Source organism: Phaenicophaeus curvirostris, chromosome 5, assembly GCF_032191515.1.
Source record: "Phaenicophaeus curvirostris isolate KB17595 chromosome 5, BPBGC_Pcur_1.0, whole genome shotgun sequence".
Classification (NCBI taxonomy): domain Eukaryota; kingdom Metazoa; phylum Chordata; class Aves; order Cuculiformes; family Cuculidae; genus Phaenicophaeus; species Phaenicophaeus curvirostris.
The window spans coordinates 24,198,967-24,216,055 of record NC_091396.1 but is presented as its reverse complement, the minus strand read 5'-3'; the positions used below and the strand labels follow the sequence as shown (position 1 = coordinate 24,216,055).

Genomic DNA, 17,089 nt, shown 5'->3' with positions numbered 1-17,089 from the left:
CCAGTGTTATACAGAGTACGACATATATAGGATCGAATACTCTGTTGGTCAGATAAGGGTCACCCGTCCTGTCCACCCCTCCCGCAACTGCAGCCTTTTTTGCTTCTTTGACCTACAGCAGCCCATCAGCTCAAGGATAGCCTTGGTTTATATATAGGAATAAGTATAATCAATGCTTTTTCTGCATTCCAATTCCGTGTTACCGCTAGAGAGTAAAACATGCAGTTAACTTTTAGAAAATGAAGTTACTTAGACGAGACTGAGCTGAAGTTAGAAAAATGATTCTGCTTTAGCTCAAACCAGATCATCCCAACATTTCTTTACAAGCATCTCACTGCATGGCCCCAGAGGGTGATTCAGGCTCTGTATTACAGAATGTGACACAAAACCATTCTACCAACCAACCAAAAAAGTCCTTACCACTCTAGTACTGAAAAAAATCTGTGTTTAATCTCAGTCATGAACTACTGATTGCTATGGCCCTGGCATGATTGATTCTAACTAACAGTAGTAATATGTTTCCCCTATATTTTATTAGAGACTGAACCGTTTTTTTTGTATTTCAAGGGAAGGAAACCCCACTAGCCCCTGTGTTCCTCCCACCCAAGACCTCAGGTTAAAAAGCATGTCTGTAGGGATACAATACATATAATTTACGCTTAGAACTATTAAATGTCATAAAAACACTGTGAATAGACAATGATAAAGTGCTCTTGAGAATATCATCAGATCAAACTTTCATCAACTTATTATGTCATTAGTTAGGAACAAATGAAAAGGCTACAACTGGAAAAAAGTCCAAACATTAAAAAAAAACAGGTAATTAAATCAGGCTCTGAGATGTTTCAGATGACCTAGCTGTCAACCTAGGGCTCTTGTGAAGTCTAGGAGGGTTTTTTAAGAATGTATTAGAGAAATACACATCAGGAATTTGTATATTTGGTCTTAGTTTTGAAGATAGAGATGATCTGGTTGACATTTTTAGATCTCTTTCAGTAGAGCTTCACTCACCCTGGATGATTTTCTATACCACCCATAGTCAGTTTCCTTGCTGTATAACACAGTAAAAACCTATTTAGTAAGTGTCATTGTCTTTTAAAATATTAATTCATGAAAAATTATGAAGTAGCTAAGGGAAGATGTTATTAAAATCTTGGATAATCACCATTGAGTTCCATATTTTAAAAAAGGTTCACATTATATTGTCCATCTTTGGCCACTATATATGAAACTTAACATAAAATTGGCCATTTCCTAGTATACCACATGTAGTGACGTATAGTGGTGAAGCATCAGGTAATTAAAAGTTTCATAGTATATTTAGCTAACAAGGCAGCCCTACTCCATAGCCTTGATGTCAATTCACACTATTGGTTTCAGGGTAAATTAAATAAGATTCTGGGGGAAAAAAAAAGTATAATTTCTTCTTTATCTTTTCCGTGGGAGGTTGCAAACGTGCCAAAGTAATCTGAAGATCATTTAACAATTTGACATATACAGATAGAAAGAGCGGAGTCAGGAGTGATATATGTGGCTCCAAGGAGGAAAATCCACCTGAGTTATAACATTTTCAAATGTGGTGCGTAATGTAAGTACTAATAGGACACTGGTGCCTTTCTATTGCACAGAAACAGTTGAATTGAGACCGAGTTATTTTTAATGAAGTAATTTCCAGTTTAGACAACATGAGGTGGATGTTCTAGAGACAGCTTCCAGATTCTTAAGTGCCTGGTGCTGATCACTAACATAAACAAGTCTCCATGCTTTGAAAAATAAACTACTAAATTGGCTTAAACATCAGAACTGGAGACATGATAAAAGCCTGATGCCAAAAATGAATCCAGGAAACACTACTATTCAAGCACATCTGCCAGGCCAAAGGTCTAGCAAAAAAATAATTATGCCACTGGAAATATACTAGGATGCAGATTAACCAAATTGAATCAATGTTACTAAGAGCAAGAGGAAAAGGAATACTACTAGAAATGCTGTAATAGTATTTTTGCTTGTACTATGACTTAAAATCCAAGTAATTTCATAGAAACAATATGCTACCTTTGCTGCAGACTGCTGTCATCATCTTGTAATACTGCCTCAGGCTCAGACTGTAAAACAGTGCTAGAGAAGGCTTAGCTTTACTCGGATAGAAACTTTACAAAAAACACTGAATTTTTGAATGCAATGTTAGCAAGATACAGGCCAGGGTGGAGTCTTTTTTTCAAAGTAACAGTATAAGCCATCATCTAAGCTTGGCACTTAAGACCTCTGATGTACACAATTCTTTCATCTCAGGTTCATCTCTAGCCACATGCAGTTATTGAAATGGCATGCCTTTTGAGAAAATATAGCTATCATTAACTCTAGAGTCTTCAGAACATTATAGTCTGTGGAAGCTGATTACATTTTCAGCAGGTTCTTTATTTCCTCAGTTAAACTATTTTGAAATAATGTTCAGCGCAAAGAAACAGCTGTAGCATTCCAACACTGAAATAGTTCATGTAGCTGCTAGAGCAAACGATAAATGGCTACAACTATTTGCAGCCTGAGGGGGCAATGCTTTATGTTGATTATAGATTTGGTACCATAAATTCAAAAGTTTTGGTCCTCATAGTATTTTGGCTACAGAATATAGCTACCTTCTTGTACTAGATTTGATCCATAAAATCCAGTTCTTGGGATATGCTTTCGTATTTCTCTATGATCCAGAGAGATCCCCATCTCAGATCCTGTACACCTCCAGTCGATATGTGTGCAGAGCTTTGTGGGAGCCCCTGAAGGTAAAAGGCTTCATAAAAAATCATGTCCACAGTCTACCAAACAGTATGACCTAAGGGTAAAGGAGAAATGCAGATGACAATGAGGATACAGATGAGCTACTAAAATTTTAATTTTCTATCTTTTATTACAAATCAAGATCTGCATTAATCCTGATCATAGAGGGGAAAAATACATAACAGTGCTGAAAAACACAAGAACCTTCCAGTAACAGCAAAATACCAGATGTAATCTTCAATACCTAGTGTCGATAGCAGAACCAATGTTCAAAGATAGGAGGCTTACGGGATGGCAAATTTCAGGGTCATTTCTCAACATGATAGCAAAAAAATATAATCTGCAGTAGTGAATAAAGAAATCATCTAACATAGTTTTTCTTATTTAACAGAGTACTTATTAAAATCATTTAAAGAGGTAGCTTGAGTTATCTTGAAGACAACTACAATGGCCAAATCCTTAAGCAGGGAACCTTTATAATTATGGGATACCATACTTTGTTTTTCCATGTATTAACATCCTGTTAGGATTTCTGAAAAGGTTATGCAGGAGCTCTTTACTTCAGATAGTGCTTCTTTCTTACAATAAATAGACAACTTTATACTAAAAAAATCTCGGTTACTCATTTAAGTCTGTTGTAGATTTCCTCTGTAATTTTGAATTTCATTTCACTGTATTCCATCTCCCCATTGGTATTGGGAATGCTAAGATACTACAATAAGGAAGAGCACATAAAAATAACAGAGAGATATATTGCAACCTTCATTAGCAACAGAAAACTCAGGACTTTTTTTTTTTCTCCTCAGGAAGATTAATGATAAGGGGTATGCAATCATAGTGTCCTGAGGAAAAAAAGTTGGTTTTATCAGGGACTTACTGTGAGTCTTTATTAACTGCATATCTACTCTATCAAAAATAAATGTCATGGCCATTAGGTGAGAACTTGTAACTTTTTTAGTTCAAAATTCATATTCCAATACTATACTATACGTAATTGTATTATATGTAAAAATAATCAAATATGTGTGTGCACATAGAGCATCTACAGAAATTATTTTCATACATGGAAAAGGCTTTTACAAGAAGTATACTCTCAAGTTACGTCCATCATACGATTTTGTACCATCTGCAGCTAGCAGCTTGTTATGAAGATGTATGTCCTAATGGGATGAAGTTGTTGAAATCACAAACATTAATTTGTTTGAATTCTTAAAAAATAATTATTTAATGTTAAGACATATTAACCAATTTATATAACATCTTAATTTAGTCAGTTTTTTTATATCCTTTCTCCATCACTAGCCTTTTTCTTAATTTTGTTCTACACTCATCAGCAAGATGAAGCACTAAAAGCTCTAGCAACTGCTCAGAAAAGTGGATGGAACAAGGATGGAGGTGAATGAAGTGAAGAGACCAAGCTATAACAAGAATTACATTTGCTTTTATCTCTAGTGTAAGTGCTGTAAGCAATGATGCAATGTGTCTCTCCTGAGGGGACATCTTATTGCTCTCTACAACTACCTGAAAGGAGATTGTAGAGAGGAGGGAGCTGGCCTCTTCTCCCATGTGACAGGGGACAGGACAAGGGGCAATGGCCTCAAGCTTCAGCAGGGGAGGTTCAGACTGGACATCAGAAGAAAAAATTTTCACAGAAAGGGTCATTGGGCACTGGAACAGGCTGCCCAGGTGGTTGAGTCAACATCCCTGAAGGTATTTAAAAGATGAGTGGATAAGGTGCGGGGGGACATGGTTTAGTATTTGATAGGAATGGTTTGATTCGATGATCCTGGGGGTCTCTTCCTACCTAGTGATTCTGTGATTCATCAGTGTGTATTATTTCTTATACTGTGCAGACGAATGTAATTTAGGCCTGCAATAACTTATAAGGTATCCCAACAAGTTATACTTATTCCACACACAGTAATAGATATGTAGAATATAGTCTATAATTCTGGCTGCTTATTTTGCAGAAGTACTGCTCCCCTGCTGAAAATTCTTCATAACTGGCAACATTTAGAGAACCAACCAACATTTTACATTCGAAGTTCTTGTATGTGCATTATGTGCTGATATCTTTCTCTGTCAACTAACTTTGTTTGCACAATAATAGTATAGAAATGAAACTGCCACAAATATTCAGCTCACAAAATCAGATGAAAAATGGACAGCCCATTCCAGACACTGATCTCTCCATGTGACAAAATAATAAGTGGCCCTTTCACGATGATCGTGCTTTTTAGAAATAGGAACACCCACCAAAAGTGCTACAGACTAGGAGAAGTCTGTCTAGAAAGCTGCCTGGAGGAGAGGGACCTGGGGGTGTTGGTTGACAGCTGACTGAACATGAGCCAGCAGTGAGCCCAGGTGGCCAAGAAGGCCAATGGCATCTTGGATTGTATCAGAAACGGCGTGACCAGCCGGTCCAGGGAGGTTATTCTCCCTCTGTACTCGGCACTGGTGAGACCGCTCCTTGAATACTGTGTTCAGTTCTGGGCCCCTCACCACAAGAAGGATGTTGAGGCTCTGGAACGAGTCCAGAGAAGGGCAACAAAGCTGGTGAAGGGGCTGGAGAACAGGCCTTATGAGGAGCGGCTGAGAGAGCTGGGGTTGTTTAGCCTGGAGAAGAGGAGGCTGAGGGGTGACCTCATTGCTCTCTACAACTACCTGAAAGGACGTTGTAGAGAGGAGGGTGCTGGCCTCTTCTTCCAAGTGACAGGGGACAGGACAAGAGGGAATGGCCTCAAGCTCCGCCAGGGGAGGTTTAGGCTAGACGTTAGGAAAAAATTCTTTACAGAAAGGGTCATTGGGCACTGGAACAGGCTGCCCAGGGAGGTGGTTGAGTCACCTTCCCTGGAGGTGTTTAAGGCACGGGTGGATGAGGTGCTGAGGGATATGGTTTAGTGTTTGATGGGAACGGTTGGACTCGATGATCCGGTGGGTCTCTTCCAACCTGGTTATTCTGTGATTCTGTGATTCTGTGAAAATCCTATGATGTGTTAACTGTTGAGAGGTACGGTGGCAATTTTGCAAAAAATGCTGGCTTAAAATTAGTACTAGACAACTATAGTAAAATTTACTATAGTAAAATTAGCAGTAGATAACTGTCATCCTGCCCAGGCAGAACAAGATCCCTTAAGTGATGTTGAGTTCCTATAACAAAGTATCTCTTTTAGGAAGACCAATGATGTTTTAGTGTTCTGCTTCAGGGAAGAATATGCTACTTTAAGGTGAAATTCATTTGGAAAACACCAACACACCAGGCTAATAGCACTGGTCATAATAGCATACTTCTGGACAGATGGTGAAAAAGAAAAAACAGTCAACTGAAACTGCAAAGCAAATTATGTAAATAGGTAGAATATAATTACTAGAGTTGGAATCTGGACAACACACAGGTTCAGATTGTTGTGAAAGATTGTCCAAGAAGCCTTGCATCTTCTCTCTTAGAAAGGCTTTGGCCTCATAATGACTTGGAGAGAGGAGTGTTTACTGAAATGCAAGTGCCAGTTGACCCACCTTTCTAATTGTTTTTACCTCTGGGAGAAAACCATGGCCTTGCCTCTTGATTTTAGTTATTGAAGGCAAAAGGAACAATTGTAGGTTTTGGCATTTCCTTTGTAAACCACTAGAAAGCCACAGGTCTTGGAGAAACTACTAGCCTAGAAATACAAGCCAAAGATGTACAGCCCTGAAAAAAAATTTACTTTCTACCTTGAAAACTCCAGTTGGAACTGTCTGCCTCTAAAACTATTTCCTCAGAATTCTTTAAATCAATTATTTTATTTCCTTTAAACACATTTATATATGAAGAAAGATATTGCCCTCTTGGGAAGAAATACAAAATGAAATCAACAGTATCATAACTGACTGCGTGTTGGAAAGTGTGAACTGAGCCAAAAGATAACTTACATTACCTAGTTTTCCTTCCACCGCAGGCATTTATAATGTTCAGGTAGACTACTTCCCTCTCTCATAAGCTGAATAATAGATTCTCTAAAAGCCTTACAATCAAGATATCTAATTATTTACGTAAAAAGTTCTCTTTCTGACAAGAAGATCAAGATGAACATACCTCCTCAATGTTTTGTATATTTTTTCCATTTGCTTCATTACTTAATGTGATCTTTTAGCATGTTGCTTCAATGGATGTTACTCAAAGAATTTAGAGTGCCTAACATTCTCAGAGAACTTGGTCTTAGAAAGGGCAGTTTTAAAGCAGGGCAAAAGCCATTAATCTTTGTTATTATCATTCTCAGATGCAAGTCTGTCGCTCAGTAGGACAGCATTCATGGAAACTACACTTAGCAAAGCCAGCTCTTTGACAGATGGCTCCCTGCCTTCAAGAAAGTCAGGCTTTTTGAAAAATACTTTTCTCCGTATTCCTTCTACATAAGACAGGAACAGATGAAGGTAGTTCTCGGTGATCTAAAAACAAGGCATAATTTGAACCCTGATCTTTGAAACAGTTTTATCTACTGTATATGAGACCGTGAACATCTTATTAGCACAGTGAGAAAAGTATACTGTACATATTTGTACTATGCTTAGTACAGACCAAGGTGTTTCAGGGAAAAAACTTGCCTGGCAGATTATACACCATAATACCATTACTAATGTTAGGCAAATATTACTGTCCTAGGTGTTCACACCCAGATTTTTTTATATTTTTTTTTAACTTCTAGGTTCCTTTCTGCTTTTCTCTCTGGAAATAGACTAGCAAATGGGCTGACTATGAGATATCTTTCCCAAAATTAATTGGTAGATTGTAAATATTTGTACTAGGAAATTTTCAATTCAGCCTATGTACTTATTCAGAGCAGAATCTGAAATCAAGGAATTATAAAGTAAAGGTAAATCATCTCTTCAGTGTATCAGAAATGACCAGCTCTTCTGATTTGACCTAAACCATAATCAGTTTTCTAACTTCAGTTCATTCTCATCTAAGTAACTTCATTTTCTGAAAGTTAACTGCATGTTTTTCAGACTGTGTATCTCTCTGGTGGTAACACAGGCGATTGGAATGCAGAAAGGCCATTGATTACACTTATTCCTATAGAAACCAAGAACTATAGAAAACAGAACTATTAGTGAGTCTTACTTTTATAATTTTACTTTGACATGAGAAAATATTCAAATGTACACACTTATTGAATATAGAGAATCCAGTAATAAAACAAACCAGTTAGTTAGCTGGACAAAATAAGAATGATTGTTGCATTATGATTCAACAAGATACTAAAAGACTGTACCATTAAAATAATGTTTAATGTATTTATGCTGAAGTTTACACAGACCTTAGAATTAAACAATAAAATTAAAAGAAATATTTTAAGCAAAGGATGCAGTGGATTTACTGCAAATGGCGTTCATCAGAGGAAAACAAAATATGGCAAAAAGTTTCTAATCGTTGTTCAGTTAGGGAAGACAAAGTCCAAAAAATCACAAAATATTTGAAATTGGAGGACACTTCTGGCAATCAACTCATCTTAACCTCTCTGTTCAAAAGAGGGTCAGTCAGAGCAGGTTGCTTAGGCCAGACACTCCAAAACCTCTCTGGTCAACCTGTTTCACTGTTTAATGACCCTGAGATTTTTTTTTTTCCTTAAGTTTAAATAGCATTTTGCAGAGCTAGGAAGATGCTTTAGGGAAGAAAAATGAAGTGGCCTTGGTACAGTAATCAAACTTGAGATGGAAAAATTAACATTTTTGGTGGAACATTTAGAGAAATAGTGTTAAAATAGTTTTGTATCAGGTTTGGGAAAGACTTTGAACCTGAAAATTGAGCTTCTGTACAAAAGATATGGAGCATTTAATCCAAATTTGGGCCTCAACTTGGTTATGCCCAGTTCCAAAGAATCCATTAAATAGGTCCATCACAATCATGTTCCACTACAAAGGCTGTTTGGCAGTGTTACTTACCCATGTGTTTTACTGTTAAACTTTTTTGTATTTGGGCTTGATTGTCCTTGGTTCATAATATAAAATATCAGAATAGTTGTCTGTATTCAAGTTAGCACATGTGAAAGGTCTATCATAAAACAAAAAATGATTTGCTGTTTTCCACATCATCTTTTGATGCTAAGCTGAACAGACTTTGTATATCTTCTGTTTCCTAAAAGACAGTATAACATTTTTCTCTTTATGCCCTGAGTACTGCAAATAATTCTCTGCACTGTCCACACGGAGTCTGTGACTAACTAGCATATTTCAGGCATTGCAGTTTATATCCTTTACAGACATTAAGAAGGTTTTTATGCCTCTCCCTTTGATCCCTTTTCCCCAATTCAATTAATTTCATTAAGCTATACACTATGTATTTACCTCATTTAACCTTTACATGTAAAATAATTCTCTAGCCTCTAATCATTCTTTTTGCGCTTACCTACATCTTAAATTTTTTTATTATCTGCTCTTAGCATTTCTGAGATTTTAAGGTCAGATACTGACCAAGTTCATCCTATGGGGAACATGTCATCAATGTGAAGGAGGACATTACAAATTTTTGAAGAAATGTACAAGGAGGTTCCCTTCACCACTACTACTATCTGCTTTGAAAAAGATACCTCATAATAAAGGCACAGAAAACCTAACAGAACAATAAAAGGTAGACTATAAATTAACAAATTAGCCGTTATCCCTTTATGAAGCCTTTAATTTGATGCAGAAAATATGGATTGCCAGTTGATTATTATGGTTGCTATGAAAGTCACCTGACATATAAATAAAATCTGCATGAGATTCTTTTCTTACATGGCCTAGTCTGTACCTGTAGTCCATTTTCAATCTATCTTGCATTTGTATCTCCTATTGAGTACAAGTTGTAGAATATTATAAGGAGAGACTTAAAATCACAATACACGATCTCTCAAGATGTGTTAACAATCTTAGCAGATTAACATCTGTTAATTTGTGAACTTACCAGAAGGGGTGATAAATTTAAATACCCATCTAGTACAATTATTGTTAGTAATTGAAATAAGTTCACACTGGAAGCAAAAAATAATTATTAGCATACCTTTTCATCATCTACTTTTTAAAAATAGATAAACTGAGTCATAAAGTGCCAAGGATATTTTCAGGACCAAAACAGATTTGTTCTACTACACCCCACTTTACACCCAAATCCTACACAATTGGGATTTATCACAAAGATGAAGATTCATGAATATTAGACCGTCTCTACAAAAACTGTCCTCAGTGTCAGCTGGCCGTTTGCAGGCTGTAACTTCTTGTAAAGCAACATTGTAAGGACAAAATAACTATTTTTTTTTTTCAAATACGTGAGCTATTAAAAAGCAATACAAGCTTGCCTAATGATATCTTTGAAGTATACCAAATTCTAGTAAACAGGCCATACAGTGTTAGTATTTAAGACAAACATGGTTAATTTAGTGTAGTACAGACAGAATGTGAATATTTCAAAGAAATTTTGCAAGACATCATTTACTGGAATAGCTCCTCCCTTTAAAAGATGATGAAAGTAATTTTAAAGACTTCGTTAGCTCTTCTAAGAAAGTTTAATTGTTGTGAAAGACTTTGCAGGAACATGAAATACTATCTACTTTAGAAACTGAGAGTCTCTAAACACAAGCAGGAATAAAGAATGAATAGATGAATTTGTTCACTTTGACCTGACATTCCCTGAACAATTTCTATATAAAGTAAACTCAGCTTGAAGGAGTGATATTGTAAAAAGCCTGTTCACCTGCCAGTCATTACACTAACTGAAAATCTTTTTCCCTGCCCATGAAAAATGGGCATGAAGTTGTTGGGTTACAAGGAACAGTCACACAAAGGAACAGAAGAATTCTTAAAAAAGAGTAACTGACATAAAAAAAACCTTAAGAACTCAAGGATGAGAATATCATGGACTCAACTGTCTTTCACACTGATTTGTAAAAAACAATGCAAATGAGCATTCTTTCATTTGATAGTAATTATTTTCTGTAAAAAAATGAGCAAGATAATTTTGATATGGCTTTCAGAAAATGAGAACTGTTAATTCCTTATTGTATTTGAACAAAGAAATTCAAAGGAAAAGGATGTTCCATGACACAATATTTTTATAGGATAGTTTAATTATATATTGAGTAGCTTTACTTTTGAACCTTTTAGAACTTTCTTGCTTAAATCTTAAATTGATCTTTAATGTACAGAATTTTACAAAACAAATTTATCCATGTTCATAAATCTTAAGAAATAAACCACAGAATATTTCACGGTTAATTTCAAACATGAATAAAAATAGGTTTTATAATAAAAAATCCTATTAAAATAGCTTCCAGTGTATTTGCTACTCTAATTTTAGGATAACATTCTTTTAAATGCATAAAATTCTCCCTCAAGTATAGTTCTTCCTCACAAAAAAATGCAAGATTAAAGACTGTCTGGATTCTAATGAGCTAGTTTTGTTTGTTTCTTCAATTTATACATATCTACTCCTGGTAATTAAAGGCTGAAACCCAGCCCATGCAGCAAATCCATTTTAATAGTGTACAGAAATAATAATAAATCATCTTAAAGTTGAGGTTTATTAGAAATGACTGAAATACATTGCAGAGCAACAATAGCTTCAACGGTTGATTTGCCAACCAGTGGGGTGGAATTAAAAATGCGCAAAAATTTATAGAAAGGAAAGTAAATAGCAGAGAGTTTAGATTGGTTTTGACATGGTTAAATAAAACATTATTTCTCTTTGTGCGACTAATGAAATAAAACTCCATAGAATGGGAGGAATATTATCTTTCAGAAGCTGAAAGGTGAAAAAAAACCCATTATTAATTAAATTTACTGCGTATTCCCTTCACCGTATGTTAGTGATTCGTTGCAGAAGAAAAGAGCAATGGCAGGCTCTTCTCTCTGTTTCCCCAGAGCATTAGTTACTCCTTTAGATTTTAACATGTGTCTTCTGTTCAGCATTTGTAGATACAAAATGAACAGCCATATTTGCACAGAAAGATGAGTTGACCTACTGTAATGATATCACAATTATGCGGTTACCTGACTCCCACAAGTTTCCCAAACCTTGTCACATCATTGTCAACATTCTTCTACATGAAAGATATTTTTAGAAGAACAAAATAAGGGAAAAACTCTACTGCTCTACTCTGAGAATCTTTCATACTCACTTTCCGTTGACCAAGCAGACTGCATAAGGAAGAAAGACTCCACTCATTGTAATCAATGGAAAGAGTAGAATAAAATTACAGAAGCAAAATATAATTAACCAAGTTGCAATTGACCATTACGTAAAGATTACCAATGTGACATCTACAGTGTTAGTCTTATTTTAGAGCTAATACTGAGCATGATCAAGACCTTCTCTAACAGTATCTCTAGAAGCACAAAACAGAACTTCCTGGAAATATTTAAAAAGTATCCTTAGAAGTATTCCTAGAAATACCCGTACCACTTCCAGAAGTCTGGGATTCCTCCCCTTGATATATTTCAACTAATGTCCGGGTTTTGCCTGTTCAGCTTCACAGTGACGTTGAGCCCTTCTTGTTGATGGAAAAATTATTGTAGCTGATCCAGTAAAAGTCATATCAACTGAGAAGAATCATTTTTAGCTATTTTATACACTCATCTCTATCTCAAGTTACATAGGCCTATGTAATCTTTTGTTTAACCGACATATAATTAATGATTCTAGGCAATATCTGTGATTTCAAGCAAGAGGAGAACTGAGCTCCCAACGAGAACATTTGTGAAGATCATACCAAATGCTATCTCATTAACTTCCTTATCCACTTCCAGCACTTTCTTTTGGCAAATAAAACCTTTGAAAAACTCCTGTGTGGAACAAGTTCCTAACTCTACTCTCACTGAAATAAAGGAGATAACATTTGCTGGTGTAATTAGTATCTGGATACTGAATTGAAAGGCAAGTGCTTTAACCTAAAGATAAGAAAATGAAACCTTGTCCTCAATTAAACATTCATTCTATGAACAGACATCAGACACATCAGCATTAATACATAATGGGAACAGGCTCAAATAAATCCATATTTTATCTATGAAAACATAAACAAATTATGAAATTATTACAAAAGCACCAGAAGAATAGCAAAGATCTGTTTAAGATTTGGAAAAAGAAGTTTGGTCTTATTAACTTGACTGCATACACTGCACTACAGATACTCTAAGAAAGAAGAAAACACTTAAATAAGCAAAAAAATTTTTTTTTTTTAAAAAAAAATGACAGGTGTAAATTAAGGAATAAAAATGTGTAAATATACGCGTGGAGCATATCACAGAATCAAGCATCGTAATGGTAAAGTATCTGCATATCATGACATTTGACATTTGATTAACTTTTCAATTTCCTTCTGTTTTGGAAGTTTTCCAATCAATTGTAGTACAACTATCTTTTTTTTTTTAACACATCTGCATAAATCTCTAATTTTACAAAAGCTACTATAAATCAGTCTTAAATAAAAATGTAGCTACCCCTCTGCCACAACATATTCTTTTTCTTTCTCCTTTATGAGTTTTGGTGGGTTTTTTGTTTTGTTTCCCTTTTGGTTTTTAGTCCTTTAGAGTTCTTTTTTACAATTTGGCAGAAGGAAGAAATTATCTTTTCTTTTACTAAGAAAATATTCAACTTAAAAATCCGATTTAAAAATAAATAAATAAATTGTGTTAGAAATGTAGTAAGCATCATAAAAATTTAAACAACACCTTAAATAACTTGCACATGAAAAATATGTATAAAAAGAGAGACTAAGGAACAATGTTCCAGGTTCATACATTAGACATCATTGTAACAGCTAAATCAATATATGTTACATGTCCCCTATATTTTCCATGTTCAGTATATTCTTTGTAATCTGAATGAAGCAGTAACAAAAACTGCTTCCTTCCTCAAACCTAATTTTGTTTCCCTGAGTTCATTCTAGTTCAACTTCCTGGCAGGGGATCAATAAAAATTTCAGATCTTTGGTATGTAAAGTATGTAGTATGAAATGTATCAGATCAGCTAATACTAGATAGGAAGCCAACATCTCTATGACCTTGATGAGATCAATAGTATTATTTTTTTACTAATACTGTTTTCTTGGATGCCTTTGTGTATATTCCCTGTTGTTTTTGAAAACTGTAAGCTATTGAAAATTTAAATATTAATTTGTCACTTCTAAAACAGTAGCTGCACAAGAGGAGGAGTCTGCTTGCATGATACAGTGAAGGTGTATACACCATTCATTTCAAGTTCACAGCAGAGTGATGATGTCTACACTAAATTGTGCAAACCTGGAGAACAACCACCCTTCTCATCTCCTCTGGGTTTCTCAGTTACCAGATCAGATATTCAGTCTGATGACAAGCAGTGAATATTTTTCTTCTTAAATGACAGATACAAAGGAAAAAGGTATTTTTCCTTTTGTACCATCACTGAAAACTTATGGTGAACTTCTTTCATGGTCAGAAAAGGGCAGCTAGGATAAAATTGCTTTTAGATTACAGAGTAGAGATTTTAAAATCGTGTTTGTGTATGTGTGTGTGTATAAAATATTCTTTTAACAAAATGCTTCAACCAATATAGAATTCACTGTGACAAATCCTATCTTCTGCATTAGCTTCATTAAGGCTTTCAAAAGAAACAAGTCAGACAATTTTGAGTACAAAAATCTTGTGAGCAAGATATTTCATTTAGGCATCTAGTCTAATGCTAAACAGTTCACATTTTCTTGCCAGATCATTGAAGCTTTGTAAACCCTTCTGATGCAAATTTAATACATTATGAGTGACAGTTCAGTAAAATGTACAAAGCAGCAAAATACTACCGAAAAAACTAAGAGTTATAAAAAGTTAAAGGTACTTGCAGAGTTAACATCAAATTAAGTTTCTATTAAGTTTCTATTACTCTTAGATGAAAGTTTTCTGATTGAATTCGACTTTCCGGTTTGGTTGTATGGTGGGGTTGTTCTTGTGGCACACTCTGATAATATCTCCTTTGATATGGGAGGCAGCCCTGCTCAGCCCTGCTGAAAATGACACTAAGACTGATACTTGTTGATGACCTGCATTGGATATTTGAATCCAGACATCATCTATTATACAGAAAGGTAGATTGAATCAGTATTTTACAAAAGAGACATACAAAAAGAGTCAATATTTCACTTTGCAGAAGGTTTCTGAAATACAGCTGTGAAACAGAAGTATCAAACATCTACAGTCATCTACTTCTATAAATCTTAAGGTGCTATGCTTTTACTTGGCAGATGGTCTTATAGTACAAGCTGTAAAATTAGGTCCTGGAAACCACTATTTCTTAATAATTTAATGATGCTATTTATGAGCAGACAGATCTTGGTCTCAATGTTCTGACAAACTTGTGAAATTCCTAGTCACATTCAGATAATCTTTCTCTTCCATTTTCAACTGGTGCATATATTAATTTTTTCAACATCCCAGTCCTTATTACACAGCACATTATGATGGCCATTTAACTATGCAGTAGGGATGAACACAGAAATTCATCTAAACACAGTTTAGCAAAGCCAGATTACACTTAAACCAAATTATTTGGCTATCGATTGACCATATCTCATCAGCTATAGAAAAGGCCCTTCTGTAGCTAGAAAGTCCCCAACACCACAGGCAGCATGTAGAGGCTGCAATACTTGGATGACTTCCCTATGATACCCATAGTTGAGAAAAATCACCTTGCATGGTCCTCATCTATTATGATTGGTGTCTGTCTCTTTTCCCAAATAACAGCTGACAGGGCATGAAGAAATTACCTCAAGTTGCTCCAGGGCAGGTTTAGATTGAATATTTACTGAAAGGGTTGTCAGGTATTGGAGCAGGCTGCCCAGGGAAGTGGTGGAGTCACCATCCCTGGAGGTATTTAAAAGACACGTAGATGTGGTACTTCAAGATGTGGTTTAATGGTGGACTTGGCAGTGTTAGGCTTACAATTGAAGTCAATGATCCTAAAGTTCTTCTTCAACCTAAATGATTCTGTGATTCTATTATTGTGCTATTGTGACAAGATATTCTAGCCCCTGGATGTAATTTGATCATTCATTTGGAGTAGACAATAGAGATGCTTTTTTATTATTATTATTATTTTCTCCATCAGAAATGAGCCAAACAAGACAAAATGAACTTTCTTAAACTACAAGGTGAACTTGTTGCAGAGACAGGAACTGAACTCAAGCCATCCAAGCCTTACAAAGCTGTTAGTTCTTATTTCACACTACTCTGTGGTTCTCAGCCTCAGCCAGCATCTTTGACCACAAGATGGACATTCTCACTAATCACCTGAGATCAATGAAACTGCATGAATGTAAATTCCTGCACATATACATCAACATTAAGCACTCTGCTGTGTAATGAGTAAACCTGGTATTGTTGCTATTTGTTTTCTTTACTATATACACTTAGAAACAAAGCTGGCTTATTGTTCTCTGCCCTTGCCTGTTGCCCAACATACTCAACATGCTGTTTCAGTTCTCTTGTTTTCCAAGGTGCTATGGAAACAACAGGCCACTGTAGTACTGTATTATATATAATACCTTGTTTTCATTTTTTCCCTTCTGTTAAAGAAAAATTGATATTTAAAACAGCTGAAATGACACTGGTTGTCTCAGTAGCAGTCTCTCCCCATGATTCCACTGTGAAACAAATGCAAAGGATCAGTTGCATGAGGCAGACATCCCCCTTTATCCAATGATTATAATAAAAGATTTCTTATTACCATATTGAGGTGTATTGTCCTGTAGGTAGTAGTACTCTCATTTTAAGCATGAACAAGATTTTCTTCATTTACACAATGTTTTAAAGGAGGCAAGGGAAGGATGGTTCTAAGGTTATCTTTATAGAACATCTCAAAATAGTTATTTGGTGGCAATGTTACAGTTTAATGTATCTTGCACCAAGTACAAAATACATGCCACTTTTAGTATCTGCAGAGAAATCTGTGGATACCCATGAATTTTGAAAACAAAGCCAGAATTAGTTTAGTACAGAAACATACAGCCAGTAAATACTTCTGAAACTTTAAACTTTGGTCTCCCTCTAGAGGAATTCATACCTATTTGAGAACGGGCACAAAGCTACTACCCACTTAAATTCTGACTCTTAGTAGGTGCATGACTTTGTATGAATACTCTGTTAAAGAATGACTGTCCACCTTTGTACCTCATTTTATCAAGTAGGTATAATAAATACTCTCAGGACTACTGTGAGATGTACTTTGTAACTTCTGAATGAACTTGAGATTCATATACAGTAGTATCTATCTAAATGCCAAGTATAATCTTTTTAAATGAAGTCTTAGCTATGGGTGTCCCACAACTCTTGCATTTGAGTA

The 17,089-nt window shown here is 35.4% G+C and overlaps 1 protein-coding gene across 4 annotated transcripts in view; it reads right to left on the bottom strand.

The window, feature by feature from the left end:
* The window catches only part of LRRC4C (leucine rich repeat containing 4C), a 548,021-nt gene that overhangs the window by 150,137 nt on the left and 380,795 nt on the right, over window positions 1-17,089 (bottom strand). For 3 of the 4 annotated variants that reach the window (XM_069858064.1, XM_069858060.1, XM_069858065.1), the window contains one exon: window positions 2,637-2,827. The exons of the other annotated variant lie outside the window; for it this stretch is intronic. The gene's annotated coding sequence lies outside the window, so the exon portion shown is untranslated. The remainder of the gene's footprint in view (window positions 1-2,636; window positions 2,828-17,089) is intronic. 4 annotated transcript variants of the gene reach the window in all.